This window comes from Myotis daubentonii, chromosome 4 (genome assembly GCF_963259705.1).
Source record: "Myotis daubentonii chromosome 4, mMyoDau2.1, whole genome shotgun sequence".
Classification (NCBI taxonomy): Eukaryota; Metazoa; Chordata; class Mammalia; order Chiroptera; family Vespertilionidae; genus Myotis; species Myotis daubentonii.
Genome location: NC_081843.1, coordinates 43018270 through 43034911, shown reverse-complemented (window position 1 = coordinate 43034911; position 16642 = coordinate 43018270). Strand labels below are relative to the sequence as shown.

The 16642-nt window shown below is 39.1% G+C and overlaps 1 long non-coding RNA gene across 1 annotated transcript in view; it reads left to right on the top strand.

Annotated features, from left to right (window-relative positions):
• LOC132232390 (uncharacterized) overlaps positions 1-16642 on the top strand; it is a 53000-nt gene that overhangs the window by 26608 nt on the left and 9750 nt on the right. The window lies entirely within an intron of this gene.

The window sequence follows — 16642 nt, the reverse complement described above, 5'->3', positions numbered from 1 at the left end:
AGCTGACAGTCGTATGGGTACTCCCTTGTAGGTAACTGAGTTTCTTTCTCTTGCTACTTTTAAGATTCTCTCTTTGTCTTTTGCTCTTGGCATTTTAATGATGATGTGTCTTGGTGTGGTCCTCTTTGGGTTCCTTTTGTTCGGGGTTCTCTGCGCTTCCTGGACTTGTAAGTCTATTTCTTTCACCAGGTAGGGGAAGTTTTCTGTCATTATTTCTTCAAATAGGTTTTCAATATCTTGCCCTCTCTCTTCTTCTGGTACCCCTATAATTCTGATGTTGGTACGCTTGAAGTTGTCCCAGAGGCTCCTTACACTATCTTCATATTTTTGGAATCTTTTTTCTTTTTTCTTTTTCGGTTGGGTATTTTTTGTTTCTTCGTATTTCAAATCTTTGACTTGATTCTTGGGATCCTCTTGTCTGCTGTTGGATCTCTGTATATTATTCTTTATTTCAGTCAGTGTATGCTTAATTTCTAGTTGGTCTTTTTTTATATCCTCCAGGGTCTCACTAAATTTATCAGCTGTTTCCAGAAAATTCTTGAAAAACCTTATAAACATTGTTTTGAACTCTATATCCAGTTGTTTGCTTTCCTCCATTTCTGTCATTTGTGTCCTGTTTCTTTGTCTCCGCATTTTTTATGCTTCCCTGTGTTGGTAGAGTGGTTTTGTGTGCTAGGTGTCCTGTAGGGCCCAGTGGCTCAGCCTCCCCAGTTACCTGAGGTGGACACTCTTGGTGCACCCCCTTGTGGGCTTTGTGCACAGTCTTGGTGTAGTTATGCCTTGATTGTTGTAGGCATCACTGGGAGGAATTGACCTCCAGGCCAATTGGCAGTGAAAATCAACTGTGTCTGCAGCGGGAGAACTTCTGTGCTGAAGACACCCTTCTGGGGCAAGACTTGCTTCAGTGGGGCTTTGGTGCTCACTGAGTCTGCATCCTGAGTGTGTCCCTTATGGATCTGAGGAGTTGTAATCCGGATGGTCCCCCTCTGACCACTGGGTACACTGGCTCTTGGATCTAAGGAGGTGTTAATTTAGCCTCTGCCTGAGGTTAACCAGCAGGAGCTACAAAGAGAACTGCAGATTCCTCTTCCTTTTTTGGAGTTTGGAGGTGCCCTGATGAGGCCCAGCTGTGAAGCAATGCAAGCTGCTGTGGGGCCTTGGGCCTTCTCTTGGAAGTTCTGGGTCTGTCTGGCTCAGCTGCAATTTGTTAGGTAATTTTCAGGTTGCAAAGGGCCAGGGCATTCATATGCAAAAGCCTCCTCCGCAGCCTGGGTGGGGCGGGGTCTCAGGGAATCAAAGAGTGGAGCAAGCAGCTATGGCTGGTCCTCAGCCCTGCCCTAAGGGGCTGTGCGTCTCAGTGTCCCGATAATTGCTGCAAGCACCTCTGAGGGAAAGCCGCCCTCGAGTTCCGAGTTCTGCCTGCTGCCAGACAGTCCAGTTTCTCCCCGTATGAATCCTGGGTCCCCAGAGACTTCCCGGAACTGGAGTTCAGAGCAGTTGGGAGCTTGTGACTCCCTCCCGATTCAAAAAGACAGCCGCATCCTCAGGTACCAGCCCCTTTCCGCGTGCGCGCTTGAGCCTCCGTACCTTTGCACTTTACTTCCGCAGCTCCTCTGAGTCTCAGTGTGCTTTTCTCTTTTCTTCTAGTTGTAGAATTTACACTCAGCCAGCCTTCCTATAGTTCTGGATGATGTCCTTTTTGTCTTTTCGTTGTATTTTTAAGTTGTTGTGGGAGGCAGCAATTTCCCGGTGTTTACCTATGCCGCCATCTTAGTTTCTCCGAGGGGTGAATTATTTTAATCTAGAAGGATTTTACATGCAGATTGCTTTACTAGTACCTTCAAAATCTCAACCCACCGTAAAGAAATAAAAATTAGAAATTAGAAGTACTGCATGATGACAAGGTTTATTTTTTTTAAAACCGGCATGTATCCAATCATTTGACTACTAACTTTCCATCAAAAGACAGAATAAATGTGCATTCATTTCCACAGTGGTAAATAAATGTCTATTTTTAAGTTGAAATAAAAGGTAAAGGTAAGTACAGTTTTTTATGCATAAGTGTTTAACAGATTTTTTATTCATGACCAACTATTGATCCAGATTGCATCAGAATTTCTACTGTATGGAACAATTAGAACCCACTAGAAGTTAAAAGTTAAGTTAAATTATTTTCAGAGATACTGTACATGGAACTATTTATAAGACTAACAAAATGGAATAATAGATTTGTACAAACTTTTCTTGTATGCCTCTCTCATGTACATATTCATCTTTGAAGAGGAGTCAGAATAAGAGTCTAATTCTCTTGTCCTTCCCTATGTGAGGGAAACTATGGGAAAAAGGTGAACTGATCCAACAAAGCATCATTGTTTGTGGTCCTTGTGCCAGAACATTCTTGTTGTACATAAGGCAGCAGCATCAGTTGCTCAGAGAGGGGGATAACCCTGGTGCTCTGGGCTCTGAATCCTGGAGATTGGAGGCATCTGCATCACCTAAGGGACCAGGCTTTCCCTGGACAATTCTGCCTAAGGACTAACTGATAACATGTAGGAATGTGTAGCGCAGTGAGGGGAGGGCTTGAAAAGTATACACCATGATTCAAATCTACAACAAAATGTAGTTTCTTTGTTCTTTAAAACTATCATCTTGCCTTGGAAACCCTATTCCCACTGATGGCACAAACATAATTGCACTTGCCAATTAAAGGCAAGTTATTCTCTTAAGGTGGACATTTCTAATTGGGGTTAATTTTCACTTCCAAGATTTTTACTCCTTTTCTTTCTGTCCAAGCTGGCATATGGATGTGAGGAGAAGCTAATGCTTTAGATAAAGGCAGTTTCTTGCTCACCAGCCTTTGCTGAGATTCCCTAATCTTGCCTTGTTCCTGGGAGAGCTGTGGTGGGTTGCTGAGTTGCGGCTGGTCTTGTCTGAAGTGGTGCTGTGGTGTTGTGCTGGCATTTACAAGTCAATGATCATGGAGTTAGCCATTGCTTTTATGTCCAATGACCCCTGTGGCCCAGGCCTCCTTGGTCTGCTGGAACTGCTAGTCCTGTGAGTGCCTCACTGGGAAGCTCCAGAGCCTTTGTTTGCTTTCTCCACACTTCGCTGCAGGGTACAGGGTTTTGTGAGAAGGCACAAGGCTCCTCCCTCAGGCACTGCTATTCTGCTCATATGAGCCCTATTACTCCAACACCAAACTGAATCTGGAGCTTTGCTCTGGAATGTAGTCGCCCTAACTGGTTTTGTGGATATAGACCACTAGCTTTAGTGCTTCCGAATCATCCCTCAACTTGTTTGATATCTGTCCTCCTCTAACCCCAGAGACATTGACCCTGAGAGAGGAGCTAGAATACTTGCATCTGACCACTTGCCCAACTCTCATCTTTCTTGGCTCTGCTCCACAGCAATTGGAGGAATCTTTCTATTTCTATTGGATGGAGTCATCCCTTACATCGTATCTTCATTCTTCTCAGTACTTAGCTTAAAATAAATATACTCAGGCCCTCATGTTTTGTTTTTCATAGGGAAGTTTAGCTTTATTTTTAAAACTCTGTTTCAACACCTGGATTTTAGTGCTGTTATTTCACAAAGGATCAAAAGAGTCTGCTTTTAGACTCAAACCTCAGCGATGGCATTTTTAATCTAGGGCAGCGGTTCTCAACCTGTGGGTCTCGACCCCTTTGGCGGTTGAACGACCCTTTCACAGGGGTCACCTAAGATCATCCTGCATATCAGATATTTACATTAAGATTCATAACAGTAGCAACATTATAGTTATGAAGTAGCAACAAAAATAATTTTATGGTTGGATCACAACATGAGAAATTGTATTTAAAGGGCCAGAAGGTTGAGAACCACTGATCTAGGGAATATCTATTACTACTCCTGCCCTGGGACAGTACAACTCTGGGTTTGGCATTATTTGCTGAAAGGCAAGAGTCGAAGGGGAAAACTGGATTTCTGTTAGGGAAAACGCTTTAACTAGTATTTCTTCAATTCTCATTGGATGTTAAAAATTATCAGTCATTAGGGAAATGCAAGGAAAACATGCTGAGATACTACTACATACCTATCCGAGTGGCTATAATTAAAGGATTAATCCTATCATGTGTTGGCAGTAATGTGGGGGAACTTTTATTGTTTTTATTTTTTTTAAATATATGTATTTTTTATTTCAGAGAGGAAGGGAGAGGGAGAGAGAGATCAAAACATCAATGATGACAGAGAATCATTGATTGGCTGCCTCCTGCACACCCCCACCTGGGGATAGAGGCTGAAACCCAGGCATGTGCTCTGACCAGGAATCGAACTATAACCTCCTGTTTCATAGGCCGATGGTCAACCACTGCGCCACGCCAGCTGGGTGAACATTAACTTTTATATATTGCTATTGGCAATAGAAAATGACATAGCTACTTTGGAAAGCAATTTAGCAGTTAAAAACAGACCTACCATATAATCCAGCCTTTCTTATAGGCATTTACCCAGAGAGAGGGATGTATATGTCTATGCAAAGACTTATAGACAAATGTTTATAATAGTTTTATTTGTAATAGACAGATGAATGGATTACCAAAATTTGGTGTACACATAAAATGGAATACTCCTCAGCAATGAAAACAACTGAACTATTGAACACATCAGCATGGGTGATTCTCAAAATTATGATGTTGAATGAAAGAAGCCAAACAAAAGAGTATGTACTGTATGGTTCCATTTATATAAAATTCTAGAAAATGAAGATTAATATATAGTGTCAGAGGTTAGTAGTGGTTGTCTGGGGATAGTGGGTTCAGGTAAGTGGGCAGGAGAGTGGGATACAAAGGGGCACAAAGAAACATTCAGAGGTGATGAACATATTTACTATCTTGACCAGGCATTGGTTTCATGTACACACACATGTTTGATTCATCATTATAACAAAGCTTACCTCTTGACTCTGGTTAACTAAAATCCCCCAAGCTGCCCACCTGCAAGAGTGAAGAGAAAGATCCCCTATTACTATTCTGATACTGAAATAAATTTTATTTATGCATTTTCTATTCTGTTGATAAGACTGAAAACAGCTAATTCCTTCTTATAACTTGCTATTAAACAGGCCAAATAATTCTGATTCTTCAGATTTTTCCTTAGCAGATTCAAACATAGGCTGTGTTTACTGTTCTCTAAGTTCTATTCTTCCAAGTAAGAGGTCTTTCAAAGATGAGGTCATTTACTAACATCAAATTTGAAAACCATACTTGTTAAACATTGAACAGATTTTAGCTAGTGTAGCTAATATATGAGCCACCTCATACGATTTAGCAAATTGCTAAATAATTATGTGGACCATACTTTGTAATTTTAATTTTTAAAATTAAATACAAAGTGCCACCTTCAGGGAAGACCCAAATACTATATGTCTCTGACCAGACCAACATTACTATTATAAAACTATCAGCCTCCAAATAATGAATGTTAGGAAGCAGAGTAGAGGATCTGATTTTAAGCTTGAAACTGGGCAATGTGCATGCAAGTACTTGATTGATTCAGTAGTCTTCAACTAGTACATTGGATGATTATTCTGGAACTTCTGATGCATAGATTGTGTGTCCTGCCTTTCCTCTTTATATACTGACCAAAACCCCCAAATTTAATAAAAATAAAATTAATTTCTTTTTCTCTGATACTACAAGAATGCTAGACAAGTGTCATCTTGCTACCAAAGATGATTTTATAAGGAGTTAGGAGTGTATGCTTATTTCTAAATTGCAATTTTAAAACTGTGTTTTCAAATCAATAAAAACATATTAAGGCCTATTAGGTATAATCATACTGAATATTAGTAGGCCAACAAATATTAAAAACCATCTTTGCCATCAAAGAGTATGAAATGTAGCTAGAGGTAAGGAGAAAACACTTTAAATGAGAGAAATTAAAAACAGAATAAAAACATAAAATAACTATTCATTACATATGGAAGAGGCACCTCTCAGAAGGCAGTACATGGCGAAGTGAATAAGGAACATTCCAGACATTGGTAGCCATGGGAAATCAGGGGCTCGTCATCATCAGAGCTGGTTGGGCAAGCTTTTCTTCAAAGAAATAAGACTGGAGTTTGGTCTTGCAGGGTTGTGTAACATGCACCAAATGTTTGGCGAGACCTAGGAAACGCACAATTGCTTTTAATAAATTGTTGGTCTGATGTTCTCTGTTCGGAGAGTCAATATGTTCAAAGAATGCACTTTGCCAGTAAAAAGTCAGTCCCTTTAGATGATGATGTTGACAGCTCTGCCAGGGGGTTGTGCTTCTCCCAGGCCAAACAGTGTGACTGAAGTCTGAAGGAGTCCCTCAGCAATAGCCCGCTTGTCGGAACTGGGATATGTTTGCGGGACTGTGTTGAAGCACCTGTGCCCGCCCTTGTCTGGATGTGGTTATTAATCCTTCGTTTTCCCAGGTGGTGCACTGGTTCACAGATGTTACTGGAGGGAAAGAAAATGTTCAGTGTTTATGCAGCAAATCTGCTCTGAAGAAACCATTATGCTCAAGTGAGGAAATGCCATAGTTATTTTGGTATTCCTTTAATTTTGGAAGTCTGTATTATTTGCAGGGCTGACCAAAAGCCTTTTTTAAAAAAATCCACAAATAAACATTAAATTCCTGTTTAATATGGTGGAGGTTACTGGATTTGAAAAACAAAAGAACAGTCAGTCACTCTTGTTCCCACCCAAAGAGCTAGAGGCCTTTCTGGTAACCCAGAAATCTCCTAACAGGAGCCATATCTTATTTCTGAGTTCGAATATCTACCTCAAAAGGTAGGCTCTTCAGGAGGACTTTTCTATTCCTAATGTTTTTGAAACTGGTAGCAAAGAGATAAAGCTAAGAAGAAGTTTCCAAAATCAATGTCTCCTCTGCAGGCAGTCAAGAAATTTCCAGCTCAAAAAAAATCTCTCTTTTTAACGTAAATCTTTTCTGATCTGGATAAATAGAGAAGAATGCATTTGAATTCTTTACCCCTTTTAATGCCTATGAAAATGTTTATTATCTCTCAGAAAATTCAGGCAGAGGAATGGTAATTTATCATTTTCTCCACACATGTGGAACCTGTGTTAATTGGCAAGTTGAAGTAATTCTAGTCTCATTTGGGGTCACCTATTCTTGGATGAGTTTGAATAAAAGCTGGTGCAAAGTCCTCTCAAAAGATTTTTACGTGGAAATAGCTTGGAATTATGGGAGGGTGTCTTTTTATCCTTGGTTACCTTTGATCTTCTATTGAATTTCTTATCTCCACTCTTCTTTCCACCTATACTGTGTGGAGTATAAAATACCACTGACCCAGGGTTGTGTGTGGAGAATTTCCTGAATATTTGCAACAAAGGGTGTGGGTGGGATAGGGTGGAGCACTCCACACTGAATATTAGGTATTCCTCTTTGAGACAATACTCTAGACATTTCTATAACCAACTGGCCATCTTTGCTAAAAGCCCTAGCTTCCCCCCACTCTGCAGCTTTCATATCATCCTTCAGATCTCCTTGCCCCCTTTTAAAAGTTCTACTGGCCCCCAAATTCAAGATTCCTGGAGAGTGGTTCCTCTCTATCTTGCCCCAGAGCAGTGCTGCACAATAGAACTTTCTGTGATGATGGAAATGCTCTATAATCTGCACTATGCAATGTGGTACCCACATGTGGCTATTGAGCACTTGAAATGAATGAAATGTCACACTTTTTTATTTCATACTGTATTCTAATAGTCCGTTTAATTGTCTATAATCCCTTTAGGTCAGTAAATACTTATACAGTCAGGAACATTTCAGATATTCAGTAGATTTTTTTTAATGTATGAGTTAGTGGTAATGCATGAGGTATCTTTAAGGAATGGCAGATAAACTAGTTTAACTGGAATTTAGGATATATGAAGGCTAGGAGTGAAAGATATGAAAGATGGTTAGGTGTCAGGTTGGGTTCCCTGAACACAAATTCTGAGATAAAGATTCTAGTGCAGAAAGTTAAATGGGGAATGCTCTTGGAGTCCTCTCTTGTAAGGGATTTAGGAAGGCGGGATGTGGCAGACAGAGAAGCTGGACTGAAACGAAGCTGCAACAGGGCTCTCAGCTAACCCCACATGGCATACAGAAGCTAGCATAACCCTACAAAGTTGTCCTGAATTGAGACAATGGGCTGGGCCATTAAATACCCATAGCAATCAGTTATTGGATGAGAGTTGCCTCTGGAGAGGGAGCAAAATTTGGGCCAAATAGCTCCTTTTAGCCAGAGCAATTTCTGGGGAAGAATTTAACTATGATCTGTTGGAAGCCAATTATGGCATTTGGGGAATGAATACTCAAGGGAGATCTGGGTGGCACACCCAGCATCCGAGACACTAGGCATACTACATGTCAGATTGAGGAATTTATGATACCATTGAAGGTGTTTCCATAGAGAAATATTGTGATTCAGAGATGTATTTAGGAAGATTAATCTGGCTGAGGTGTTTAGTTTGAATTGGAGGTAGAGAAACTGGAGACAGAGAAGACTCTGGGAAACTTTTGAAATAGTTCAGGTAAGGAAATAAAGACTTGAACAAGGGTGTTGGTAGTGGAAATGGAAAGGACAGGTGGTTGTTTGCAAGAGATATGACAATGCTAGAATTCACAGGCGTCACACTTATTTTTAATTAATTTATATTTGCATTCAATAGCTACATGTGGCTAGTAATAATATTGGATAGCACAACTCCAAACCATCCAACATTGACCAAGAAAGAGGCTACTTTTTCCAAGCCGACAGACTTATTAAAACCTTTTTCTCAACACAGATATGTGAAAACAGGAATATAAAAAACAGGAATAGTTTTATTTCTTTCCACTTACTAAATATCTAATATGTGTCCATGTCCATGAAGCTTAGCCATAAAACTTTTTAAAAGGGAGAAAAAAAACAACCTTCAGTATTCTATTGCCCTAGCTTTGCTCTTTCAAATCCTTTCTTTTGAATGTATGCTTGTAATACTACTGTCCAAATGCAAATTAGTAAACCATGATTCCATATTGAAGTACCTGACAAGTAAGTTCTTAGAGTAGCCAATTTAATATATCTAAGTCATGGTTTTAAAATATATACTTTTTGTTTCTAAATTTTAGTTTTATATGTATACTAGAGGCCCATCATGTGAAATCACGCGAAACCCAGACCCCCCATGCCGCGGGACCCAGACCCTGCCACGCTGCTGTGGGCAGGACCCCAGATTCCACCATGGTGCCACGGGATAGACCCCAGACTCCACCATGCCACTGCAGGGGGGGGGGGGGGGGACCCATCAGTGCACCTCCTGGCAACTGGCCTTTTGGTTGTTACGGCATTATGGCCACTGGCTTTTTATATATATGCTAGAGGCCTGTTGCATGAAGAGATTTGTGCAATAGGCCTTCCCTCCTCTTGGCTGCTGGCACCAGTTTTCCTCTGGCACCCGGGACCCAGGCCTTTGCTCTGGCTGGGCTCCGGCCAGAGCCCACCCCCCCTCAGCCATCAGGCTTCACTGCTCCACTGATCCCGGAGCCGTGAAGCCTTGCGGCTCCGCTGATCCCCGGGGCCTGAGGCCTCTAGCTCTGCTGATTCCAGGGCCATGAGGCCTTGCTTTTCATCAGGCTTCGGGTACGTTTGGCTTCGCTCCACCACTTGGAGCCTAGTATGCAAATTAACCACCATCTTTGCTGGTGGTTAATTTGCATATTGCCCTGATTAGCCAATGGGAAGCGTAGTAAAAGTTCGGTCAATTACCCTTTTTGTCTTTTATTAGATAGGATAGATATATACTCATTTTTTCTTTTGTCAATTGCCTCTCGGGAAGTTTGGCATTCTATACAGTAGGATCACATGCTTGATTTTCAGCTTAATATTCTTCCCTCTCAATGAACTGAATGTAACTCTGCTAAGGTGGTGTTGCTGCATCTAATTGTTATTTCTTTTGCTATGAAGTATAATCTCTGGAGCATTGTGATTCTTTTAGAGGAAGTTTCACTTATCCCAAGAGTGTAGATTTTGTTTTACAATATATATATTTGCCTTCTACATTCCTTCTTTTAAATGTTTATTACAAATTTTAATCTTAAACAGATGGGTTTTGTTTTGGGGACAGAGTGTGCATTTCACAGATGCTGTGAACACTCCCTTCACAAAAAACTATTTACTTTAAGCCAAAGCCTGACATGATATTTCCTTTCTGAAACACTCCCTTAGTTAGCTATTTGCTTTTTCTACCTTTACATTTCTTCTGCATTTGGCACCCAATCATTCCGGTATTTCACATAAAAATTTAGCATTTCTATTTACTCAGATCAGAAAAGAATGGTACAGGCTGGAGTAGCATTGCTACCTGCCAGGTGTGCCTTCCTCCCTGCTTGGGGAGCCGAACTCTCTTTACCTTTCATTCTTTTGGGTAAAGAGAGTTCTTCAAAAGAGACATTCATTATTGGACTAGCAATTTATTTCCCGTTAATTCACCACACTGAACAACATCTCTACTTTTGTCTAGTCACTAGTAGTTTCCAGTCTTAGCATTTTATCTTTTAAACTTTCAATCATAATGGTCAATCAGACTTTTATTTTGTCACCCATAATGTATAATATTTGGCTTTTAAAATCACAAATATCTTTATAACATAGTTTAGTTTTTAAAAAAAGTAACATAATTACAAGAATTAAAATATGGACAAAAGGCAAAAATAACCCACAATCCACCACTCTAATGCAATCAACTTATTTATTTTAAGATGCATGTTTTCACATGGTTAGAATAATGATGTCTATACAGTTTAGTGTCTTGTTTTGCAATCAATTAACATTTTATTATAAGGTTTTCTCATGTGTGACATAGTCTCTTCAACCCTCCTTTTTGTTTTTTAAAATATATTTTATTGATTTTTTTTTTTTTACAGAGAAAGGGAGAGGGATAGAGAGTCAGAAACATTGATAAGAGAGAAACATCAATTCAGCTGCCTCCTGCACACTCCCTACTGAGGATGTGCCCCCAACCAAGGTACATGCCCTTGACCGGAATCAAACCCGGGACCCTTCAGTCTGCAGGCCGACGCTCTATCCACTGAGCCTAACCAGTCAGGGCAACCCTCCTTTTTTAAAACATCATTTTAATGGCTACATATTATTCTATTCAGGTGTCACACCATAATTTATTTAAATAACCCCCATTGATTAATATTTGGAATACCTCTGATATTTAAGTTAAGTTTGATAAACAATACTTCTAGGAAGCATCTTTGTGCTTATAGTTTTTTACATATTTTGTTTAACCTTGTAGTGGGATTATTTATCTATTTATGGGTAATCTATTAATGCACCTCATCTAAGTCTAATGCAATATACTGTCCATATTTATTTATTATATGCTTTACTAGGATAGTTACATTTTAACCCAACATCGAGCAAGGGAACAATCAATTAATATGTTAGGAAGAGACAATTTCCTATAATATTAAGGATATTACTTAATTTACTCAAAATATCCTTTATGAGCACTATATCAAATGCTATTCATGATATACTAAGAAGACAACTATGACCAAGGGAGGCACCATCCCTCTCTTGATGAAGCTTTTCTTATTATGGGTGATGCAGACAAGGCTACAAGAGTGACCAGTACTTCCAATGGGGAAATTGATGTCCTATGAAAACACATAAATGGGGCTCAACCCTCTAATTCTAGAACCTTATAGGACTTCCTAGAGGAAGTAACAGTTAAGTAATACCTAACAAATAAGGAAATAACAAACAAGTAGGTGGATTAAGAAAAGAGGGTAAGGGTACTAAAGACACTGCTAAGGGCATATGAAAAACCATGAAGCAAGGGAGCACATGTGGTGGACAAAGCACTGAAAGAAGTAGTGTGCCTGGAGAGGGGGTCATGTGTAGGAATATTTGAATATTTATTTTGCATTTTGTTTAACATTCATCAACAGTTAAGATTTAAGCCTTGATTTATCGATTGAGTTGATAATACAAGGCTTTCTTTCCAACAAAAGTATTCCTAATTGAATACAAGGCAGTGTAGTGAAAGACCAGTCAAACTGCATCCTTGCCAGCATCAGATGGTATCATTTAGGCTATTTTAATAGCAGAAGAATAAAAAGTTATTCGTTATGTTTATAATTATCATTTTAAGGTTTATGGAGTGATTTAAGGGAAACCCCTAAAGGAAGTCCTGTTTAAAGAGATCTCCCATAATTCTTTTCCTGGAGACTGAAATTCCTATTTTTCTCTGTTTTGGCATAAAGTATTGAAAGTCCTTGTTAATTTGTAAATTTATTAGTGGAAAGGATTACATATTCGATTGCTTTCAGCCATGAACACTATAAAAAGTTATTTTTTTCATATTGGTTAGCAAAGGATGGATCATAATACAGTTAAATTTTGAATATGAATTTAGAGATAGAAACAATCCCTAAAAACGTGAAAACTTTGATGTGGGCATTGGACTTGGGGAAGACTTGGAAAGCAGTGATGGAGTGTGGAAAGATATTACCCCCAAAAGATGATGAAATGACTCCAAGTCATGTTCTGTTCACATATTTTCCTAGTCCTGGACCTGTCCACAGTAGCCATTCTAGAGCAAAGTAGAATATATCTTTGATATGAAACTTAATTTAAACATGAATGTGGGACTTTTTGTTGTTGTTGCATAGATGATTTTTCAATGTAATGTAGACCAACAGAATCATGGTTTTCTTCTTACTCTTTAATTATTAGGCCATTCATGCATACCCCATATCTTAGGAGCCATGCAGAGTTGCATTAGATGGGGAGGGTAGTGATTAATGCAGTTGTTGGCATCAATTAGGTGGAGTAATTTCATTTGTTTGGTGATAGCAATCATCATAACTAAGATTTCCAGTTCTACCATATGTCATTTGCACTTCACTGTTTACATACAATGACAGTCATTTGGCTATCATAAACATTCTGATTGTCCTCCTTCTGAGCATATGGTAATCATTTTCATTCCCTACCTCCTTACAGTTTTGTCTTGCTTTGGCTAATGGAATGGGAATGAAAGTGATGTGGGCATTAACCAGCAAAAGATGAAAACATATGGCTTCCTTTGAATGTTATCCTTTAAATAATTATTAGGAAATGTAGAATTGTGAGAAGTATTGAATGAAGAATAAATTTTCATAATAATCATAGCAAGAAGGAAAATGGACAATTACAAATTAGTATTTCTCTGGCTACACTCTGTCTACTCTGTGTAAAAGCCAGAAACCCAGAAAGTCTTCTGAAGTAGTCCTTATAGTAGTCAGGAAACTCTTGCTGTGCTCCACAGCCTAAGCATGTGACTGCAATGTGCCATTTGTGATCTCTTTTTCTTCCAATTATTAGGGCAGTGGTAATGAATAAAGAACCCTTATCAGTGGTAATGAATAAAGTAGCAGTTCTTTCAATAGTGACATCAGAGGTGTCCCTGCTACAATACTGCAATTGCTGAGCCAAAATACAATGCCACATGCCAAGGGCAATGGCACCGAAACCAAAACTCTGACTATTGCAGTTAATACAAATGCCCCCTCTTATTACTATGGAAGCTTCTACCATCAATATACCAATGCCATGGACTCTCAAACATCTCATTTATATTAGTTTTTATTCATTTTTGTTTCATTACAATACTCTTTGTCTCTAAGTAAAAATATGAGATCATGGTGGCTAGACTAGAGAAACACACAGAAATGGAGGTAGTCTTAGAACCATCCTTACCCTTTGTCCAAATAAACCAATGTATCTAAAACATTCCTTCTTCCCTTCAGAATATTTCACTGCTAGGAGTTGCCTCAGGCCCTTTTGCATACAGAGACTTGATGCACTTGATGGAGACCTATCCATTCTTCAGACTTGTCAGTATACCAGGGTGATTGTTGGCTAGGCCCAAGCTGTGTATTCACCTACAAATACTTTGGGAGCTTGTGGAGTTCCTTTGATTGTATTGGCAAGAATGTCGTGGATCCATCTAAGAAGATAGTGAACTAAAGAGAATTGAATTGAGTGAAATAGAGGAAAAGAGGATAATTACAATGTAGAGCCACTGTAGAATTTCTTTTCAAAGGTACATTCATTAGAAAATCATACTGGCAATTAAGCACCTGCAGTTGTTTCTAAAGGGCAATATTTGAGGCTATTTAAAAAAAAATACCACTATTGTTCAAGTATATCTATAATCGCTCTAAGCCATCTGATGAGTGAGTGTGCCAGAGACCCTTTGTCCCCCCAAATGCATTTTTACTTCTTTATTTAGTGATAAAATATGAGTTTTATCTGGGCACTTGTTCCCTAAAGGCTCTGATGGTTCTGAATGGGAGAGACATCTCTTCCATTTCTTACTTTCCCCTTCTAGCTGGTTAGATCAGAGATATATTGTGGGAACTTGATCAGCTACCTTAAACCATGAGCCAGCAGCTCCATAATGGTGGAGCAACAAAGATACAAGAAGCTTGAGTCCCTGAGACCATGAAACTGCTTCTTAGTCTTTGACTGTTTTCACTCAGACTATTAAATGAGACATAAATAAATTTCTAATTTAACTTACTGTTATTATTTTTTCACAGCAGATAAGATTGTAACCTAACTGATTGATACAATGAGAAAACTGAGACCATAAAAAGAAAGCTACCAAATATTTAGGCAAAACTGGGAAGATCAGAGTTCTTTTTGCAATAAAAGATACTCAAGGTAAAGCAAAAAAATTAAAAATGCATGTTGACAAAGTTATACCACTCATTGTTTATTCACTACTAGGAGAAACAAGTGTGAGATTTTTCCAAAATAATACACATTAGTTAATTTACTCTAATTCTGTAATCCATACCCTTAGTAGCAAACATTGGAAAATGCTTTTGAATGTCACCAATGAGTTTCAACAGCTAACTTCACCCTATAACCCCAGTCATGGGAAACAATTATTCTCTCATTCCTCAGAATAGGATCATTAGAATAATGAAACTCTCCATTCTTCTATTCCCCACTTCTATGCCAGTCATTAAAAACCAAATTGCTACCATCCTAACTAATTTCTCTCCCAGCAACATGACTGAATGCCCTCTGCTCATAGAAGATTCGCAACCATAGAATTACCATCGTCCAGGTCCAGTGATTCTGTAGGCCATGGCTGATTGGTTATAAGCCTAGTTCTGAATGGATCAGCTTAGTTCAGGCAATAAATAAGAATTGTTTGGTTGCATGCAATAGGAAACATGACAAATAGTGATTTAAGCCATAATGATATTTATTATCCCATTAAAATAAAAAGCCTGCAGGTAGGAGGTCCCAAGATTAGTTAACTTCGTTAGCATAATGACATCATCAAATACCTGGACATTTTTCTACTTTGCTATTCTCAGCATGTTGGCTTCCACCCCTCCTAGACAGAAGATGGCTGATGCAGCCCACACTCGCATCCTTTTTCAATCCTATTCTAAAGCCGGAAGCTGGAGGAAAGGACAGAAAGCAGCTTTTCCCCTGCACATCTCAGTCCAAATCAAGGAGGAAAGTCCTTGCCAGATGACCTTTAATAACTTGGTACTAAAATTGTGGTCCTCAGATCACACAGTTCATCACCTGGGAACTCATTAAAAATAATAGTTCAAGCCCCACCCTGATTAATGATCCAGATTCTGCATTTTAACAAGATCCTGGGTGATTTGAATGCACAATAACCTTTGAGAAGCACCGCTCTGACTTTTTCTTATATCTTTTTAGCCAGGGCTTGATAACACAAATATCCCTGCTGGAAGGAAAGATTGGAAATTAATATTCCTTTCTTTTTAGCCTCTTTAGTGGGAAACAAGAAAGGGCAAATGAGGTAGAGAATGGCTATTGGTGGGACAGCTCCCAGGATGTGCCCCCGTATTTCTCTGGAGACAGAGTGTGCAGAGCTCCACCCTCCCTGCAGTGCAGTGTTGCTGGGGTGGCATTAAGTTCATGGAGCCTTTGAAACCTGCCCAGAGAATGAGGCACTGGCCCCACCAGTGGTATTTTTAACAGCAGGTTGAAACTTTACCCACGTGATTTTGGAAAGGCTTCTTGTTTTTTACAATCTTGAGGTTTAAGAGCTCTGCCTAACCCAGGGAAAGTCAAAGGAAAAACATTAAAGCTAGTATAATTGAAAGGAAGGTGAAAATTGTAAAATAACGGGTTTCTTTTCAGTTGTTATGAAAAAATTTTTTCACTAGAGCACCAATAAAATCTATTTTATATATATCCTTTTTTCTGCTATGCATTAATTTTCTGGCTTTAATGAAAATTAACTAAGAAAGTTGTTTATAAATATGAAATAACTAGCATTGGGAGATTTTAGCCTGATTTTTATTTTATTTATTTTATTTTTTAAAATTTTATTTTATTATTTAAAGTATTACAAATACTAGTACATATGTCTCCTTTTTCCCCCCATTGACCTTCCCCCGGCCTCCCCTATCCCCTGACAGTTGCCCTCACCCCCGCCCCTCCCAGTGTCTTACGTCCATTGGTCATGCTTATATGCATGCATACAAGTCCCTCGGTTGATCTCTTACCCCTCCCTCCCAAATCTCCCCAGCCTTCCTGCTGTAGTTTGACAGTCTGTTCCATCCTTCCTTGCCTCTGTATCATTTTTGTTCA